Below are 9,602 nucleotides of genomic sequence, written 5' to 3' on the forward strand. Positions count from 1 at the left end.
GAAACTGTTTTACATTCTGAGTACTGTGTAAATATAATAAATTTATTTGACGTATGATTATAATATGTGTTTCTTGTATTGTTAATTATCATATAATTAAGTAGTTAATAAGCAGAGCCTTTGATATAAACAAAAAATAAACAAATAATGACAGAAACAAATAAATATATATATTATATTAATATTTTATAACTCATAGCCTAAAATAAAAAGTCTACCTTTAACAAATAATAATTTTAATAATCATCAAGTATTTAGTTATTATAACGTAGGTATTATCATAGTTACCTAACAGTATTTATTAGAACAGAATTAATCTATTATCATTTTAGTTTCAAGTTGTATTATTTATGTAATTGCGTGTTGTGTACTGTGTAATTTTGTAAAGACACAACTACTTGTCTACTTATATATTGACATATTGTATAGTATTAGATACAAAAATACATAAATACGCATAATGATGCAGTGACGGCTCCAAGACTTTTTCTAGGTAGGGCTACAAAAAATAAAAAATGAGTATTATAATAATGTCTAAAGTTAAGTCAGTGGTAGGGCCATGGCCTTACCTAAAGTCCCTAGTGCCGCCACTGTAACGATAATATACATTTTTACACAAATTAATTTTACAATATATATTTATTTACATATCAAACGATTTCTACGATTACTTCTTTGAGTAATTAGTTTAATATTACATAAATTACTAGATTATTTGAAAATGACATATAAATTATTAAATCTAAAGTTATATTAAAATTTTAGTAGTATCTATATAGTTAAGAGCAACACTTATAATTGTATAAGTATAATTATAATAAATTTGTATAGATAATAGGTATAATTATGAATGTTTGTACTTATTGTAGTATTTTACTTATATCACTGCATTAAATAATAAAAAATAAAATTCAACTATTTAAGTAATCGTATTCAATTGCGATGAGAAGTGTTTTATTTGGTTTGTATCGTGTATTGTACTTGTATGAAGTAAATAAAATGGACTCGGAACCCTTTTTTTAAAAAAAAGGTCAGCGTCCAATCTACTATGCGTTAAACACGTGAACAATATAGTTTGGATATAATAGTCCCCTTTTATCACCCTTTAAATACAAAACCTTTATAAAACATGAACACTATAAAGTACCTACATGTTTCGAGTACCATTTACTTAATAATAGTTCAATGTAACTATATCAATTGAAAAGTTGAGAAGTCCTGTAAACACAGGTGTTTATTTACTTTACAATTGTTATGTTCCAATGTAGAACCTTTGTAGTTTTATCAAGCGTCATAATAATGTAATATGCACCTATACAGAATATATAATTATACAAGCGTACTTTATTATTATTTATCAGCTAATTTACATGTTAACTATATTGTTTGATGAGATTAATAACAATCAACACCACTAAATGATTCCCTTTCTCATAGGCGGAAATCGGGAGGGGGGCTTGAGGGGACTATTGTTATAATTGTAAAATTTATTTTTAATAACCGAATTATAAAATAAATTATAAAAACATATTTTTTGATAAAAATTAAATTATTAAATTCGTAAGATTTTACCAACTTCTTAGTATTATTATATCATAACTTGGAACAATCGTAATTAATGCAATATTAATCATAAATAATAATACCTGCAACATAGGATGTTTATCAGCAGATGTCTACTCAAATATTTATAAACTTCTACAGGTAGCTTTTACTTTACCAATAAGTTAGGCCACTTGTAAGCACTATTTTTCTGCAATGTGCTGAACTAAAACTTGGATATGATCTATAATGGTTGAAAATAGATTCACATTCAATGACCTTTCTATTATAAATATTGAAAAAGATTTGGAAAAAAAGAAATAATAATGACAAAGTTGATGCTTTTACTAATAAAAATCGATATATTGTACTAAAATAAATATATTAGATATACTTATTATGTTATATACTTGCCTTTTTTGTTTGAATATTGGTTATAATTAAATTAATTTAATAACTTAATAATTTCTGTTTAGAATACTTATAAAATGTTTAAGATAAAGCACCTAATGATATTTGTACTTTATTATGGTTAAATTGTTTAATATGTAAAACTTTGTAAATTCTCTTATTGAAATAAATACGTAATTACGAGCAGCTCTAGTACAGTAGTAGGTACATATAAAGGTTTAATGAGCATATATTTCTCAGGCCCCCCAATAATTTCACCAAATGTCCGCTATGCCCTTATTACTTATACTAATTGATTGATTCGTGAGTCGTGACGCATTACTCTCTATATATTATAGAGTATAAAGAATCAGTCATTATCACCAAATATCAAAAATAGTGTAAGTATATAAATATTTTGACTTATTATTTATAACTATGTTTTCTGACGTATATGTACATTAATATTTCATATTAAATACAGTTTTTTCGTATAGTGTATCAGCAGTCGCACCAGCTGTATAAGCTATAGGTACTTAAAGAATACATATAGGTATTTAGAAAGTAAACATGTATAATCATTAATCATTAGGAATATCTTCTCGTTGGTGAAAAAAATCCACAAAATGATCTGAAATAGGTAGGTAGGTGCGTTATAAAGGATAGTAAATTTAAAACATGACAATTACTTAAAGACGGAAAAAGGAAAAAATAGTAAGTATAGGTATACCTACTTACCAAAATTACGTTTAATATATTTACAAATTATTTCTATAATATTTCAATAGTTTTAATTTTTGTATAATATACATATTACATATGAATATAATTATGATATTGAATAACCGTAACTGGCGTAACTAATATATAATTTGGTTTGGGAGATCTATCAAGAAAAAAAATGAAAATAATAAGGCTAACTTATCATTTGTCAGACGACTCGATAAATGATGGCTATGGTAACAACACTGGTTATTAAACAGGTAGATTATAGGTAATAAGTGCAAGTATTATATATAAATATATAATATGTTTATTGTATATAGACTATTCAGGTACTATATAGTGCACTAGTGCGCGACAATAAAGGTGGCTTTCGTTCGAGCTGTTGTAATGTTGTATAGCAGTGCGGAGGATTCCCACGAGCTTTAAATTATAATATACAATTGCGAACCGCAAGCGTGTATATTATATTATAATAAATGTATCTATGACATCTCTAAGAGCAAAAGTAAACAACCCGCCAATGATATCAACTTACCGATGTTTATCGCAGAGTTTTGGGTTTTCAATTATTTGCTAAACGATTAGCCGATTACGCCGTTTATTTTATACACACTGTGCTAGGCGTGCGGACAAGATGGACTATAATACGTAAAGCATACACAACTTTACAATTATATGTCTATATATATATATACATTATGCATACACAATATACATTCGTTCAAAGTATTATAATTTTATGAGGTAATCCGTGCAATAGACGCACGTGGCGCACACGCGTTCTATTTTTTTCGATGGAACGCACAGATTATCTTGTCATCCCCATATCTGTTTTGTGCGAACATTCTGCGTATATACCTACAGTGTACAGTTTATCCGATTCACATATTGTCTGAAACATATATTATTATAGCATTATAATATGATCATCGTTATCATATTACTTTTTACAACGATAATCCTCAGTGTAGGTACTGCGCGTGTATACTTGCGGTTTTAATTAATAAATTCAAATAATGGCCGTTATGGTGCTGCTGGAGTTTCATAGCTAATTTCGCTTATAATATTATAATATACATAATATTACATATACAAATGCACCTACGTCGTAAATATATTCAGCCAGACAGCTATTGTTTTCGTGCAAAATTCCGTATCTGCAGCACCGCAGATAAATTATTAAATTCGATAGTGTAAAGTGTAATACATTACACTAACTACTAAGTATAGTGTTGTAAATAATTTTACTATTAAAGAAGGAATGTTCAATATTTGTCTGTTATTATATCAAATAAAAAAAATAGAGACGTTCCATAACAAATTAAAACTTGTATATAAATATAATTATAGATGAATAATTTTTTTTCGTTTCATTTACATTTAAATTTCATTTATTTATTACAATAATATAATATAATACAATTTAGTTTAGAGTTAGTTATTTTAAATATATTTTTATGATGATTTAATTGTGATGAAATTTTTAATGAGAATGTTAAATTGGTTATTTTTTTAACAATTATCTCTTTATAATTTTGTTGGTTTCGATGAAGTAGCTATAGCATATATCTATATTTATTAAATAAGAATTTATAAGTGTGGTTTGGTAAGTACTTTTTTTTTAATAAGACACATTCGAAAAATCTTATATTACATATGAATGTTGAGTAAAATTTACAAACCAATTTACCAGAGTGAGTATTTCTGGAAAATCTTTCTTGTGTACGATTTTCAAAAATTCTGTAAGTTAATTTACAAGTAACTCTATATGTACATTTTAGAATAGTTGAATGTTGAAGTTCAATAATTTTCAATTGCATCTGATGATTATTTTTTGGAAATTGAATATCCATAGATAATATAAATTAATAAACGCATTATTTATATCTTTCTCTTCTATAAACAACTGAATCTTTCTTGATAAATTTGATGTAGTAATCAGTGATGAAATATATAATATTAACCGTAATTGGTATTATATATTTGTTGGTGAATAATAATTAGTTTTTAAACGACGTATAATAAAGTGATCTAAATACCAATTCTTAAATGACTTTCGAACAGACGTAGTAGACAATAGACATGAAAATATATGAAAAAAAGTCCACTATTGTTTAATATAATATTTACGTATTTTGTGAAATAATTAATAATAATATTGAAAAAAATTAAACAATGAATTTATCCATTATATAAAAGCTTATGATATAGTTTATAATATCTATTTGTATTATATAGTCTATATATATTCGCTATTTAAAAAAAATAGTGATTACCAAATTCGTATTAAAAGCCCAATATGGCATAAAAAGTATTTTTTTATTCTTATCTAATTCACTGTATAGTTTCAGACTCTATTAGATACTATTAGTATATAGACACACTTATAGATAGCAATATCGCTAAACTCGAACTATATTATATTACGATGATCTTGAATTTTCGATGTATCATAATGGGATATTTTCGGTATAACATCGTCGAAATAGTTTTTGATTACCTATTGAATGTAACTTTATATTATAATGTTTATACTTATAACTTTATACATACTCGTATATATTATAATTTTATAAATTACATAGACATATCATTACATAATGTACCAGCGGTCTCTCCTCTCTGCAATGGACGCAACTATTATAAATACATTTTATATAGTTTTAAGATTAAAATTATATTGTGATATATATATATATATTATATTATTAATTATTATTTATTACATTAATCCTGTAGCCCGGAGTCGCTGAATTCAGTCGATCTCGCGGTTGCACATCAGTCCGTTGCAACGACGACGTTATACTGAATTCAAATATTATATTATACATATTATTTTAATATTATACATATATATCTTATACGTGTGCATGGGTGTGTGCATATGTCTAATTAAGCACCTATGATTGGTTACTCTTTGGAGTGAATATTTTTATTTTATCGCATATTGCCGGCAAAGGAAACGTTAGGTTAACCTACCTGTATGTAGACACACACGTGTGTATATATATAATATATAAGTACAAGGAATACATGGTAGAGGTGGCTGGTGGGGTGACTGTGTAACATAATAACAGCCTTTGGGTTCGTTGGATCGGAAGTTGACGTGACCAAGTTTAGTGTTGTGTGGCCTATACGTGTGTGGATATTGTTTTATATCATTCCAGGCGAACGACGCGTCCGCAGACATTACCGTCCCAGGCGTACTATCCCATGACGGCGGCAGAGCCGAGATATTATACACGTAATGATCGAACAAAACCACGGCCAACGTATATTTTATGTTATATGTATTTATATTAGCATATTATATTATAATATTATAGATTGTAGTCGTGTATAATAATAATAACACAGCTGAATGAGAATATAATATCATATAGCTATTATAGTTGTCACCTACGTAGAAAATGATCCAAAATCTGTTTATGATACAATAAATTATTACACCTAATTATTGACGTGACATAATTATGTACATTTTAATTATAATAAATAAAAGATTTAGATACAAATGATACAATGGCAATATTTTAGTTGTTATTTAAAATGAAATAAACTGCAGATCGAATAGTAAAACATATATTAATAATAATAAATATTTATATATGGGGAACTATGGTTTTAATTTCCATTTATTAAAAATAAATAATATTATACTAATAAGAATTAATGTAGTTGAAATAGTTGAATACATAAGTTTATTTTTATACTTAATACATAATATGAGTATATTACTATTCAACAAACCAAAACAAAATAATTACCTATTTGTTAGTTTGTTACTACAAAATATTTTTCATTAATTTAAATTTTGAAATCATCGAATTCGAATATCTATAATATGAGTAATATTATCATACTATTACTCTTCATGCTATCATAATGATTTAAATTTTAACTAAAACTATATTTACCTATATGAACACAATGTCCCATAGGCAATAGTTATAGCATTTGTATGTCTTCATTCTTCAATGATATAATTGGACTAAGAAATATAGAAATTATATTATCTGTTGTCTTACATTGTTATATTCTGTGCTCAGGCAGTGTCTGATACGAAAAACACATAATTTTAAATATACTATTACTCCGGTACTGATTGTTGAATTGAGGAGTGCCGAGTGATTAGTGATGTTGTGTTTAGTAGATAGATTAATTGCCATCATGATGTCAATATCACAAATACGACTATAAAACTGACCCCATTTTACACATACATTAAGACATTTTATAAATGTATAGAACATTTTTATATTTTTTTCTTTTTTAGTAAATTTCTTTTATGATACTAAACGTATTAGAAATATATTTATTTGAAAAATTGAATAATTAACCATAATATTATTTTTTTGTATGTGGTATTTTACTAAAATATATCATTTTCTTTAATTCAAATTTGATAATTTTACATAATAAATTTTATGTTTATTATTTTTACACTGTCACTGAGATATTAGTTTTTGAACTGTCAAAAACCTTTAATATATATGTCTCGCATTCATCGTATAGGGTCTATTTGGCACGTGCTTGGTCAGATGCACAAACACCGCGCCTTAGGAACACCCGTAGAGCCAATTCATTAATGCGGATGAATATTTTAAAAGGAAAAATAACAAGTCCCCCATGGATATTGACATTGACGAGTATATTTCGCTACTAAAAACACAGGATCACACTTGAATATAGAACATATTTAACTGTTTAGATATCACGGGAGCTCTTAGAAATATAGGTCAATTACAACGAGATACTGTCCATACGCGATATACATGAGCACAAGTGATACTATACAGTCCATGTTTTCATACGCATGTTATACTTAACAAATTAATTTTCTATAAATGTGTTATGTGATACATATATTATAATATATAATACTATTAATACTTATATTATGTCGTTTATATAACTCTTAAACTCAAAAATAACATTTTGTTATATTTACAAATAGTATAATATGTTACTCATACATATATATATTTTTAAATGGTTCAGCTTAAAATTGAAAAAAAATCAAGATATATACTGGATAAACTATTATTTAAAAAATCCATATGCTCTGATTTTATTATTTCACAGAAATGTCTTATTGATATAAATGATCGGACCGTGTGTGTTATAACTTGAATACATAATACCTAAATACGTCATAATATTATATTATTATAATAATATACATCATAAAAAAATGTATGAAATTCAATTTAACTTGGAATTTTTGAATTCTTCGGTACTCGAGTGAAATAATTATAATGTATAATAAAAATGAAATAATTATACCTTATGGGAACATACGCATATTGAGCAAATATCATTAGGTATCGTGGGATTTTGAAAATGCGTAACCGCAGAATCTCGCTTTTCTCTGCGATACCGCGTACAGTAATAGATCTTGTCCGACACGAATAGGAATGGAATGGATCTGAACGTGTGACTACGATGTAACTCGACTCGAGTTACTGGGTTGACAGGACATAGCGCACGATGGACTACGAGACTGATAGGTAGAGTGAGATAGAGCAAGAAGGGAGATATTTAATACAAAACAGTTTTAACCCTACGTGTGTATATTTGTGTTCGACTGGTCTCAAATTTCTAGATGGATAAAAAGTGTAGGAATTTTTTTTTTTTGACCGGACAGTCAGTGGAAGTAATAATTATGCTAACCTACGTCCAGGAAGTTGAAAAGTGTTGATGACCGGAAATAAGGTGAACGGTGCACATCCCTATAACAACCCTGGTTAGGATCCAATAACAGTTATATATTGTATCCAAACCCCAAACCGACATCCTCTATGTGACACCAGGTTGAAGAATAAAACCCTTCCTATTGTCTTTTTTAAATACATATTTCATATATTTCGTTCATACAATATGTAAAATAGATTATTAAAAATCAAATATTTCTTAAAAAATGGATTGAAAACAAAAATGCTAATAAACAATATTAATAGCCTCGATAGACAATATAATATCATGACTATATTTGAAAACAAACAGCAGAAAAATATATTTCTTCAGATAAATATATAACACAAAAATAAATGTTACGATTCATATTACTATAACCTTTATAATATAATTTGCCAATTTACCATTTAATACGTTATTCTGACATTCAATACTTATATAGTTGCATTATTTTCTTTTTGAAAAATTTCAGAAGAAGCGGGCTGAATAAACCTATTCTATAAGAAACAATTATCCTGAATGTAAACCATACAAGTAATTATTAATATTTAAATTAAATAAATTATACAATGAAGTATAAATTAACATTTACTTTTAAATGTAGCCATTTAGGTACTGTAATAATAACAAAACTTTTTAATCAATAAAAAACAAAATTTTCGTTTAAATTTGTATATTACAGGTATATGTATATGTAGGTATAAATATATAATGTATAATTATAATATTATTATAAAGTTAAAAGTTAAAAGTTAAAATTTATAATAGATTTATTTTTTTTAAAAATCTTTCTTAATAATAAATTAATATATTGTTATCTACACTTAAAATTATTTAAAAAATGAATATAATTTGGCATATATTTATGGAGGAAAATGACTCCACCCAAAAGTTCAATTATTTATAAATTCCAACTTTATGTATGATCACTATGATCATTGGGTATGATAGTGGATGGATAATCAAGATCAAAAACGTCATCAATATATTAATATAATGCATATACCTATATAGCCAATTTAGGTAGATACAATAAATAACATATTATATAGGAATAGATATCGAAATAATATTATATTTACAAAAATACAAATCAATATGTGGAAGATTATTTCTCAATGGCTTTGAAATAAAACTATAAAATTTAATTTCGATTCTTAACTTGTTCGGTATCTTTTGTACGTAAATATTAGTTAAATATTTGTAAGAAAGTCTTTTTTTAGTCAATTTCAGAAATTTTTTTGTTT

This window comes from Rhopalosiphum padi, chromosome 4, assembly GCF_020882245.1.
Source record: "Rhopalosiphum padi isolate XX-2018 chromosome 4, ASM2088224v1, whole genome shotgun sequence".
In the NCBI taxonomy this organism is placed as follows: domain Eukaryota; kingdom Metazoa; phylum Arthropoda; class Insecta; order Hemiptera; family Aphididae; genus Rhopalosiphum; species Rhopalosiphum padi.